This window comes from Triplophysa rosa, linkage group LG11 (genome assembly GCF_024868665.1).
Source record: "Triplophysa rosa linkage group LG11, Trosa_1v2, whole genome shotgun sequence".
Classification (NCBI taxonomy): domain Eukaryota; kingdom Metazoa; phylum Chordata; class Actinopteri; order Cypriniformes; family Nemacheilidae; genus Triplophysa; species Triplophysa rosa.
The window spans coordinates 17,975,441-17,988,011 of NC_079900.1; the positions used below are offsets into that span (position 1 = coordinate 17,975,441).

At 42.5% G+C, this 12,571-nt stretch overlaps 1 long non-coding RNA gene across 1 annotated transcript in view; it reads left to right on the top strand.

Annotated features, from left to right (window-relative positions):
* The window catches only part of LOC130560976 (uncharacterized), a 33,117-nt gene extending 21,346 nt beyond the window's left edge, over positions 1 to 11,771 (top strand). Inside the window, exon 3 of the long non-coding RNA XR_008963775.1 lies at positions 11,673 to 11,771. This is a non-coding gene — a long non-coding RNA (uncharacterized LOC130560976). The remainder of the gene's footprint in view (positions 1 to 11,672) is intronic.
* The last annotated feature ends 800 nt before the right edge of the window (positions 11,772 to 12,571 follow it).

The window sequence follows — 12,571 nt, forward strand, 5'->3', positions numbered from 1 at the left end:
CCTTGGGTTATTCCACAGCTATCGAATGAAAAGCACTCTTAAATTGACTGTGCTCCTTTAGTCTTTTTAGAAATTAAATCATGTGAACCCAATAGTCTCTGTCAATTGTTATTTTAAGAACAAATTCTTGGATGAATTACGATTCAGGTGTGTGCTTGTCATTTCTGCATTTATATCCAAACAGCCCAATATCATGTCTGAATATAACTTCCCTGCCCCCAAATTTGTGAAGGGTGAACTTATTTGCGAGGCTTGTTTTATTCAAAGCCATGTAGGGGACCTATGTAACATGACAAATTTTAGTGTCATCTAAAATCTTTATTTGTGTCTAGTTTCGTAAAACTTTCCACACTCTACTAGTTCAGGATCAGCTTTCCAATTAATAGCGCTATGTCTTGTATTGGATTCAATCCCGGAGGACTGCATTGAAGTCTTACGCTACAGCGCTCCATTGGTCAAACCGTTATTATACAGCCTTACATTAGGTCATAGGAGATCAAAAGAGCATTCAACATCAAAAATATTTGTCGACGTGGTTGATAACGTCGACTAATCGCTTCAGCCCTAGCTGTGATTTATTTAGGATAAAGCACAGCCTATCGTACCTTAAAGGCAGGATGGGTGATCCTGTCCAGAAACATTTCTTGTCATGTTGGTTGGAAATCTCTTTATATCCTGATAGCAATCAAGAAGTATAGTGGACAAATAATATTTTTATAATTATATATCGTCTGTGAAATGCATAGGACCAAAAAACGTTCACCCAATCAAAACGTTCTGGCCGAACGCTGTGACTGGTCATGTGGATTTACAAAATACGTTGATGTGTTTGGAGGAGGCATGGTTTTGGACGGCGAATCGCATATAGGGTGGGATTATAATTTCAGTGCTAGCAGGCTAAAATTAGCACCTTTCCAAATCAACCACCCCACCTTTAATGCTTTCTTATTAGTACATTTATTTTATTTTCCTTTTTGTAGTATTCTTAAATACTTTTTGTTTTTGTAACATGTCTACTTCCATATAAATTAAATTTGTGAATGTATTGCTTCTATGCTTTGGCAATGTAAACACTGTTTAAAAAGCTTTGCATTTGTCGCCAGCAGGAGCACCAACTAGAGAATTTTTGTACAATTTTAATTGGACTAAACCTCAGTTCATCACATTTAAACTTTATATCTCTTTTCTAAACAACATTGAAACAGAACTTGTTCCTTCTGAAATGCAGATCATATTTTCATATTTAATCAGTGCTTCTCCTCTTTAATGTAAACTTCTGTAACCTAACATTTTTATACAGCATAAAATTATGATAGCTGAACCAAACTGCCTTATTAAACTTCCTTAAAATGATTTTGCCCAAACTGTATTAGTTGTTTGAAGTACCACTCTGCTTAAGGTTTAAGGATCATTTTAATCACCTACATTAGAATACGGTGTTAGTGTAAGGCCTCCTGCATGCCGTCGTATGATAATCCTTAACCTGCCGGTGTCTATCTGATTTAAATTGCCATGGATAATGTGATCATCTTGTCTCGGAGAAATCAGGCATTCAACATACTCCAGAGCAGAGGAGTGGGAGGGAGAGAGAGCATGTGGGGGAAGGAAACATCAGGCAAGTCTCAGGTGATCTCTGCCGAAGTGTTAACTCGTGTAATAGAATGGGGCCGTGCTCCTTCAGATGTAACCCAGCATACATAAATGGCCGCATAAATCCTACATTCATATCAGAGTGAATGGACTCCCGTCAAAGAGGCTCGGGCATATGCGTTACATTTTCTGGCTCATTTAAACGTTTTGCTGTCTTTTTTCTTTGGCGAATTAGAGATGCTTTGTTGCCGGAGACACGTCCACGGAAGTGCGATGGGTCTAATTTGAGGTGCTGAGATAGGTGTTATCACGTTGTGAAATGGTCCATCTGTCTCTTTGCGAAGTCATTGATTGTTTCGTGAGCGCTGAGCTTCGCTATTATGTCGTAGCTAACGTTGTCCACGCGTTTGGAAAAACTAATAAATTCAACGGTTAACACCCACCCAAAAAAGTCAGTTTAAGACGCCGTTAAATACGATTTTGGCCCTGCTTGCCGTAAATGAATAGCTGAGCCATAAACAGAAATCCAAACCATTATCTTCGCCCAATGACAGCTGAAGGAGTTTTCCTCATCAAAGCTTTTTAATTGGATCAAATTACGGCCAGCGAAAGCCTTAGCCCTTATTGAGTTCATGAAGCCTAACTTTCAAATCACTTCTAGTAAGACCTCCATACTTCAATGTGAAAGGCACACATGAAAGGTACATACATGTGTGTTAGGTCCACGTGAAATTGAAACCGTTTCCACACACTGTATGGATGTCAGATGGCCGTATGTTTTGTCATTTCGAATAAACACTGCACTGTTCTGCTTTCATGAGCAATGGTACAGGGAGTTGAAAAGGAAGTCACCATCCGAATGAGGCCAGTGCTCCGGTATCTCAGCACTCAGTGGAGGGGACAAAGCCAGGGGTGAAGGAGATGTTCCTAAGCCGAGAGCCACTGTGGTCATCATTCACACTTACCCTGCTGACAGTACACCGTGGCAGGGCTACTTATCTCGTCCTTGCAACAGAGGGAGAGAGAGCGCCCTGCTAATGTCCTGCACAATTATCACATGGCGAAGTATTAAGGGTACGCTTTCCTCTCCGGTCCTTAGGGATTCATTGTCGGTTTAACTAGTAGTCAGATATCTGTTTATGTTGACAGGCTTTAGGTGTGCTTTAAGGGCCTTTTTTGTACAAATAACAATGAATTTAAAGTGATAGTTCACGCAAAAATGAAAAGTCTGTCATAATTTAATCACTCTCTTGTGAGTTTCTTTCTTCCGCAGAACACAAAAGAAGATATTTTGAAAAATTCACTTGCATTGGTTTTGTGTCCATACAATAGACACAATGGCTGCCACCGCTGTTCGGTTATCAACATTCTTCAAAATATCTTCTTTTGCGTTCTGCAGAAGAAAGAAAACCATACAGGTTTGAAATGAAAAGAGGGTGAGTAAATGATGACAGAATTTTCATTTTTGGGTGAACTATCCCTTTAAGGAAGACTTCCGTCAGAAGCTTTGCCAGTGGTTTTGTGAAAGAGATGGCGTCCTCCATCCATAAGAAGAAATATTTGGAGTGACATTAAGCCTCGGAAAACCCCAGGACGCCTTCTTAACTGAATTGCCTGGTGCTACTCTACTCACACAACACATCGTGTCTTATAACAAAAGCCAAGACGCTGTGCCTGGTTCTTGAAATTCAAAGGCTGCTGTGGTTCTGTCTGGTGCCTTTTAATATGCTGTATAATTTATCGCATTGGTCGGAGACCATGTGCATTTACGTAAGGCTCTGAAATATTCATCTCTGATATATCATTAATGGTGATGATTGGATAAAAATGGCAAGTGGGAATCAGGTGAGCGCTTCGTGGACGGAAGAGAGCGTCTTGTGTAGTCTGCAGCTATAGAACCAGTCTCAGTGGGAGCTATCTGAAGACAATTGAGGAGAGTTGGAAGATTGGCTTCATTGTGATATTAATGAAAACTCTCTCACCCGTAGACGGTGAGCTGTCATCAATTATAAATCATCGGCCTTATTCGACTTGGTGGTTTGGAGAGGCGGAGCTGGGAGAAATGAAAGAGCATGCACTTAATCACTTCTTCCCCAGCCCATTACATAGCATGAGTGCATTGCCGAAAGTTATTAGTGCACTGACACAAAGATACGCTCTGTTTATAGAAGATGAGTCGCTGCGTTTTATTTCATAAAGCCGGCCATGCCAAAGATGGGAGTGTTTCAAAAGCACGAAGGGTCATTCTGGCTATATTAGAAAAAAGCTTATTACATTCCCAGTGTTTCAGAGGCAAACCAATATAATTGTTAGATCAATCAAGAGAGGGAAAGTTAGAGCCCATGCATACAATTTTGCAGCCTAAATAACCAGCGTGACTTAAATTGATTCTTTAATTGAAATTATTTTTTTCTCCCGGAAACAGTTTTGCTCTTTTAATACAATCTCTTGTTTCTGCTGAACAGGAGCAATTTCGCCGTGTATATTTACTTTGTGTGTAAAAAACCAACTACGGTAGAATTGGATATTTAACCAATGTCCCCACTCTTGATCACTTGATCAAACAGCAGGTCTGAAATTGAGATACTAAAGCACACGTACAGTATTTGCAAAGAACAGATGATGTGTGTGGCCAAAGTGACCTTTGAAATCTGTTTCATTAGCACTAACAAGACATTGCAGGAGACAAGGGTAAGCAGGCTAATCTCTTTGGTCCCCTTTGCGTGTACAATTTCAGAGTTTGTTCCAATGAACTCTTCTTCGCAGCCGGAATGTGACGGCGAAATTACATTTTCTTTCACAGCAGTCATCTATAAGCAGATTTTGTCAGGTTTATTCAAGGTAAGCTGTTATTTCGTCGGCAAAGAGCTCAGAACGATCCGAAACAAAAGGGGCAACAGCAGGCTGGCGAGAGCTACCGTTGTTCAAGCATGAAATGAATGGCGCACCTTGTCTTCGCGTTCTGCCGCCGAAGTTCAGCCTGTCAGTGTGATCCTTGACCGTTTGGTGCCATAAAAGCCGCTGTTGGCCATTCATGTGCACTGTTATGCCATTGACAAAATAAGCAGAGGGCAGTTGGCCGCAGGAAAGTCTCGCAGTGCACAAATGCACTCTCGGTATAATAGAAGAGGGAACAATAACCATCATGCAAATCATTATATACAGTAAATGAACCCCTGCTGATCATGCTCTCTTATAAGTTATGCACCAACTAAGCAAAATAAAATGGAATTTTCTGCATAAAAATGCCAATAATGAGCTTTTGCAACAGCTCTTTTTTTCTCTGAACCAAAGCTCAGCAATACAAATATAGAGCACTTGTAAGCTCTTTGTTGTGTTCCTATTAACAGAGAAGTGGGGAAAATTCAGATGAACTCTTTAGGGCATGGGGGCCTGATGTGTACTGAGACTTTCATCTGCTTTGAAGTTGCAAAAGCAACGCTCGCATGTTTATTGTTGACACTCACTGCAAACCAGTTCTGTGCGGTAGCTACAGGTCACGAGTCTACCCAAACAACAAGCGTGAATAATAACTCGCAGCACCATCTGGGGCACTTCAAAGCGCACTTTTTCTGATAGACGTCAACAGCGGAGGTGTTTTGGGGTCACCTGTTGATGTTTCGACTGCGCAGATTAACCGCCGTCTATCCAGCAGAAAATTGTGCTTTTAACCGAGGGAAACCTCTGTCCTTGTATTAGTACATGCCCACAGAGCCACCGACGTGTCATCGCTGTGTGTTTTGCACCAGAGGAGTTATCCTGTTATCCTGAAAAGTTCTTTTTATTCTGCAGATGCTGCTTGCTTTGAGCCTCAGTGAATTGAGAAGGACAGAGGGTGGCTTGCATTAGTATGATCTGGGCGCTGACATATTCTGTTCCCGCCTGCACGACTCTACCTGGGGGCTGACGCTCTCCTAGAGGAAAGCAAGTCCCTGGGAAGCTCTCCAGTCGAGTCCCCCGTCTTGTGATTGTAAAAGCACAAAGTAGCCCCAAAACACCTTGCTTGCCATTGCTTGAGGGAAAAGCAGACTTTAGAGGTGGCTGTTGTAACAAGTGCAGACAAGGGCTGCCTTTCTGAGGCGCGGTGTCCTTGAGAGCACGGTTTGTTCTCTTGCCTTTACTGGCAAAAAAGAGAATATAGAAATGTGGGAAATTTGGTCCCAAACTTTCTATATTACTTTATCATACTGACATAAATAATTTTTCTCATAACATATATATAAGTGTATCAGAAAAGGATTTCTTTTTAAAAGCCATTGCACTGCCAAATGGAACGGGGACATATAATACAGCATATTTCCTATAGTATCCATAATGCATCAGGGCGAGAGGAAAATTGTATTGCCTGTTGCTCTTTCAAAGCTTTGGAGACCCAACTGAGTCTCTTTTTATGTTTTATGCATGAACATTCAAGTTTGTGTTTCTTTGACAAATTTAAAAAGCACAATTTGAGACAATGTTGAGATTTCTTCTAAAACTTAGTCTTTCCATTTTCCAAAACAAAAAGTGTAAAATGGCTACAATTACTTGATAATACCACTACACTATGGGTCCTCAGGTTTGGTCCTGGAGGGCCGGTGTCCTGCAGAGTTTAGCTCCAACCCTAATTAAACACACCTGAAGCAGCTAATCAAGATCTAGGCATAGCAGAAACTTGCAGGCAGGTGTGTTGAGGTAGGTTGGAGCTAAAGTCTGTAGGACACCGGCCATCAAGGAATGAGTTTGGGGACCCCTGGGCTAGTCTTTTAAACACTAAGGGACAAATTTACTAACAGCTTGCGGCAGCGCAAACACCTCTTTTGGCGCAAAAAAACCCTAATGTGAATATTTACTGAAGACACGCAGGGAAAATTAGCACTGAAAAGTGTGGAAACTGCTGTTTTCACGACTTACCTTATTGCATATGCATTTGTAGGAGTTTCCTCTTCAGAAGCAAACTGTATGTTAGAAGAGTATTTAAATGAACCACACAACCCGATTCGTTCAACCCTGGCCATTGTACTGGTATTTACAGGTTTATTTAACACAAAAAGTGTGTCTTAAACTCTGCACTAATTTGTGCTGCTCTTAGTAGTTTGCGTTGGTCATTATGGGAATGAGATATTGCGCCTGTGTTTTTTATTGTGCGCCTTGTTGGTAAATCACCTGCAGAAATTTTCACCCTCATCTGCGTTTTTTTTGCACTCTTGCTCTATTTGCCCTGTTTAGTAAATCTGGCCCTGAGAGTCCTTTTGTGGGTCCTTTTGCTTAATAAACATGATGACTAATAGCAAATTTGGCATCACTCTTACTACTTTCAAAGTTTTGGACCAATTTTATTTTTTTAATTTGGTCCATTTTGCACATCATTGTCAAGGTCCTGCCTTCTTGGTTCTGTATTTCTAGTCGTGTGGCAGGATCGGGACGGAGCCCTTAGGTCTTATGTGAGAAAGCCATGAGTTGTTTATGTTCTTGCATCTCATGTGCTTTCTCGTGTCTTGTCATTGGCCCCGCCCTTCTCGTTTCCTGTATTGCTTCCCTGCTGTGTCTCATGTTCCCCACCTGCCCTCGTTAATTATCCTTCATTTGTCCTCCCTATTTAATGCCCTCATGTTTCATTGTCCTGTGCTCTTTCTTCAAGTTCGGTCGTGTTTCGTGTGTTCCGTTGAGTGAGTCTGAGTAAGTCTTAGTGTATTGGTCTGTGTGTTTTAGTTTACTTGTGCCCTCCCTCACACCCTGTCCGGGAGTCTTCGTGGAGCTTTACCTTGCCCAGTTTGTTTATTTTTATTACCCTACTCCGACGTTGTGTCGAGTCTAGTTTTGGTTATTTTTGCCCCCTCGAGGGAATTGTTTATTTCAAGTTTTCGTGTTTTAGTTTGTCCGTTTAGACACCCCCCTCGTGGGCATTTCCTTTGTTGTACGTTCTGTGTTCTGTTAAATAAATATCTCCTTGTATCACCCCCGTCTGCCTGCATTTGGGTTCTTCCTCCACTCCACATTCGTGACAGAATGAAAGAGCCATCGCAGAATCCAGCAGGCAGCATGAACTCTGGACGATCCCACCTAGCTCGCCTCCTCTGTGGACTTCGCCAGGGGAGCGAGAGCGTGGACGAATATGTGGAGAGGTTCCTGGACGTTGCCAAGAATGGCGTCTTTGGGGAGGAGGAGCTTGCGGTCTTGTTCAACTCCGGTCTCAGGAATCCACTCTCGATGGCGCAGATGAGGGCATTGAGGCCGCTGGACTTCGACGCCATGTGGCTGTCTGCCGTGGAGCGATCAGAGTCCATGGTCTCAACATATACCAGTTACCCATCTCCGCTGGTCACGATCCCGGAGGGTGGTTCCCTGCAGATCGGGGTTGTGGGCACCGCCACGCTATCCTCCTCACCCTCTGCAGCCTCTCCAACGTCCACCAGCCTCGTAGGCAAGCGGGGGAGGCGAGCATCCTGGGGGTCCACGTCTGAGGAGTCCCAGCCGGAGGCAGCCATGCCGTTTGCCTCTTTCCTTCAGCCGACCTCCAGGCAGGTGGCTCGGCTGAAGAAGAATAGGCAGCGGCGGGCGGCGCGGGCCTCTTCCCAGCCGGTGCAGCAGCCGGCGTCCCAGCCGGCGATCTAGCCGGCATTTCAGCCGGTGTCCAGTCCGGTGCCCATTCCGGTGTCCTGTCCTGCCCAGCCGGTGTAGCAGCCAGCGTCCCAGCCGGTGCAGCAGCCAACGTCCCAGCCGGAGCAGCTGCCGGCGTCCCAGCCGGCATCAAGCCCTGTCCAGCCGGCCTTCCAGCTGGCGTCAAGCCCTGTCCAGCCGGCCTTCCAGCCGGGTCCCAGCCTTGTCCCGCTGATGCTCAAGTCAGCGGTCCCCCCCAGGACTTCCCCCACAAAGCCCCCCAGGACTCCACGCCCTCGAGCGCAGCCGGGGACTAAGACTGTTCCCCCTCTCCCTACCCTCATGGACTTCCACCCTTTGGACTGCCCCCATGAGCCCTTGTTTAGCCCCTCCCATGTTTGTTATTTTTATTATCACATCCCAATCCTGTCGTTTTGTATTCTTGTCTGCCCCTTGTCATGTTCACCATGTTTGTCTGGTTTTTGTCTTTGTCCCAGTCTGTCATGTCTTGTCAGTCAACCCCTTGGTGAACACCTGGGGGTGTTCATTAAGGGGGGGGGGGGGGGGGGGGGGCTCTGTCACTGTCCTGCCTTCTTGGTTCTGTATTTCTAGTCGTGTGGCAGGATCGGGACGGAGCCCTTAGGTTTTATGTGAGAAAGCCATGAGTTTATGTTCTTACATCTCATGTGCTTTCTCGTGTCTTGTCATTGGCCCTGCCCCTCTCGTTTCCTGTATTGCTTCCCTGCTGTGTCTCATGTTCCCCACCTGCCCTCGTTAATTATCCTTCGTTTGTCCTCCCTATTTAATGCCCTCATGTTTCATTGTCCTGTGCGCTTTCGTCAAGTTCGGTCGTGTTTCGTGTGTTCTGTTGAGTGAGTCTGAGTAAGTCTTAGTGTATTGGTCTGTGTGTTTTAGTTCACACCCTGTCCGGGAGTCTTCGTGGAGCTTTACCTTGCCCAGTTTGTTTATTTTTATTACCCTACTCCGACGTTGTGTCGAATCTAGTTTTGGTTATTGTTGCCCCCTCGAGGGAAGTGTTTATTTCAAGTTTTCGTGTTTTAGTTTGTCTGTTTAGACACCCCTTCGTGGGCATTTCCTTTGTTGTACGTTCTGTGTTCTGTTAAATAAATATCTCCTTGTATCACCCCCCGTCTGCCTGAATTTGGGTTCTTCCTCCACTCCACATTCGTGACAATCATGGCCATTCACGTGGGCATGAGAGGGTACACGCTTCTGAAATAGATATAAAAGTAAAAAATGAATAAAATAGTTTTATATATGTCTGTTGAACATTACTTGACCTTCTCCATCTAATTTTCTCCACATCACACATTTTGACAGCTGATTTATTGGTGAATTTATTCAAAGTGCCCATTTTTTTCCAACAGAGAAGGGTCAACGGAATCAATTTTTGTTTGTGCCAAAAATGTAGCGGGGGATTTGGTGCGTGCCCCGACCAGTGGACAGACTTCCGTTGGAGCGAAACTGCTGTCACCAGAGAATAATGCAAACTTAATTACCGGCAGCTAATAACTTCAGGCAATCAAAACCTACTCGGCTCTGAGACTCCAACTAATTGTCATGACAACTAAAACCTTTTGTCTTCCATTTAGTCTGAGGCTAAGCAGGACCTCCAGCCCTGTAAATTCTCCTAACTGGTGTGACTCGTGTGATAAGAGCGTCTGTGATGACTGTGGCTCACAGGCTTTTATTCTGCCGCCTGTCTGTTCAGAATGACTAATTGCGGTGGAATGTGAACATGCTGGAGATGAAATGTGTATGGCTAATCCAATCATTTCCAGTAAAGCTGCGGGAAAATGAGGGATGAGGAGACCCTCAACATCTGAGGAAGAATGTGCGTGCGCGCCTTGGATCGTTTCTTATAAAAAAACTAAGGCATTAGTCTTCTCTTTCAATGCTCATTATGACTCACCGTTCTGCAGACGTTTAATGATGCTCTTGTTGGACTAGAGACATTACATCACTGGCCGTTTATGGCCTGCTGGCTAACGTCCTGCTCTCTCAGGCTTTTTTAACTTTGAGATTTAGTGCACTGAGACGGTCCTGTCTCCGCCTCTCACCTGCTTGTCTGCCACATCACTTATCATCGAGATGTACCCTTCCGTTGTATATATACAGTATATTGCATAACAAAATTTTCCTGGAAGAGAAGGTAATACACGGCTTCATTATTTTACCGCTGTCCTAACATCTCGTCTCAGTTTTAGGGAGACTTTGTATCCACCACACAGTGGGACATGCAGGGCACAACGGGACAGAACATGTTTTTTGATAAACAAATGTAACTTTTATAGCGCGTTATTGTGGCAACTGTCATAGCACTGCTTACATTGCTCACAGCAGGCAATTTTGGAAGCCTGAATATAATTGCTTTGAAACGTTATGTTGAAGGTGGCGAATTATTTTACGTGAGCTGTTTTGGTGGCAGGAGTGTTGGTGCTTTAAATGAGATGAATTTGGAGGTGCAACTTCTCAGAGAGCGTTTCAGAGCGCTGACAGTGTCAGCAAACATAACTAAAACCCTCACCGAGAAGTTTCTTCTTTAAATGCATTCCCTTTAAAGCAGCGTCTCTACAGCTATCAAAACTTGGGTAGCGCATTCACCACCTTCAGCATTATATTTAAAAGCAATTATGGTCAGACTGCTTGAAAATGAGAACTAGTTTCAGTCATGATGAAACGAAAGTTTCCTTCTGAATTGTGACGTGTACTGTATCTGAGTAAAGCGGCTTTTGGAATGAGGGATTGATTTTGTTGGAAGTTGGAAGCATGCAGAGTAGAGTCGTGTTTTTTTATGAAAGATTATGAAAAAAAGACCTGCAAGAATAAATCATTTATAATAAACGCTGCAATATTCCATTTAAAAAATCTGATTTTTTCATGGTGAGATTTAACTAGTCAACCTCAGTAATGGTTGATTAGTTGGTGTACGACCATTCTTTAAGTCATCATAAAATCAAAATTTGTATTTTTTTAAGGAATATTATATTGTTTTTTTAAATAAATTATTTATTTATTTTAATTCATGTGCCCTCAAAATCTTTAACCAAAAGCGTCAACCTCCTGCCCTCGAAACGACTTCTCTTCCTGTCATGAGTTATGGCGTGAGGGTGGGGCTACTCGTTTCTGCCCTCCAGCAACATGTCATCGAATAGACTCAAATATGCCTCCCTTTTGTAAGCAACGGCAAATTTCCAACAATCCAATCAGTTCCCAAAGGATGAAATCAAGTCACACCTCCATTTTTTTCTCATTCCAGAAGCCACTAAACTCGAAAATACGTCACAATAGGAAAAAAGACATCTTCCATTTCATGCCGACTTTAAATGACTGTAAATATGGTAATATCTGCCACCTTGTCTTTGAAAGAGACAAAAAGCATTGTTTACTCACAATATCAATAGAAAATATATTTAAATATCTTATTTCTTTCTCAAGAACATTGTAACAAATGTAACCATTGTTTTGTATTTTTTTCTTAGAACAAAAGTGGAAAAACATGTCATGGCTGTTTGCATGGCTTTTGAAGGTATGGAATTCAACATGGACATTTTTGTTTTGCTGTTGCAGTCTTGTCAGCCTCTACCTAGAAAAAAAGTTCAAAGTGTTTGGCAGTTTCTGAAAGCTTTGAGACACGAGGCTCTAAAGACAAAAGGGGATCAGAAACCACTTTAAAAAATGATGTCAGAAAAAAATCAATACGTAGTGCAAAGAAACAGAAACGCTGCTAAGCGAAGAGCCGTGTAGAAGTGACCCAATGTCATCATTAACCGTGACCATATGTTCTGAAGGACATTCCCAATGTGCAGCATAAGGTGAAAATTGCTAATTTATTTACAAATGCGTAGATAATTTGCTCCAACAAAAAATGTATACGATCGTCTGTGCTCATTTTACATTCTAATATAGCTTAATCACTACAGATTAGATGTGGTGTAGAAGCAAATTAAATTTGTTCTCATCAGCATTCATATCTATGATAATATAATCATCTGAATTAGATATTACTGTGAATTCCCATTGACGCTTTATAATAAGCTGGTTTAGTTTGTTTCTTTGTGAACTAATTTTGTAATTACAGACAGTGTAAATGCCACTAGATATGCGTTCATAAATTAATGTACTAACTACTAAAGAAACACTTGCTTCGTGCCTAGTTTCTGCCCTTACAGCTTGAGTAACAACTATACGTCTTATATTTTGCAATTGCTGATAATGATATCCGGTTATTTGTAATGTTCTATATTTGAAATATTGTAATACTGTATGGATTCAAATCGTATGGATAGGCTGAAGTCAAAATCTGTTTGTGTTGTTACGATTAATTGTGATTAATCGATTCCAAAATAAATGTGTTTATATGTGTGTGGCGTGTATATTT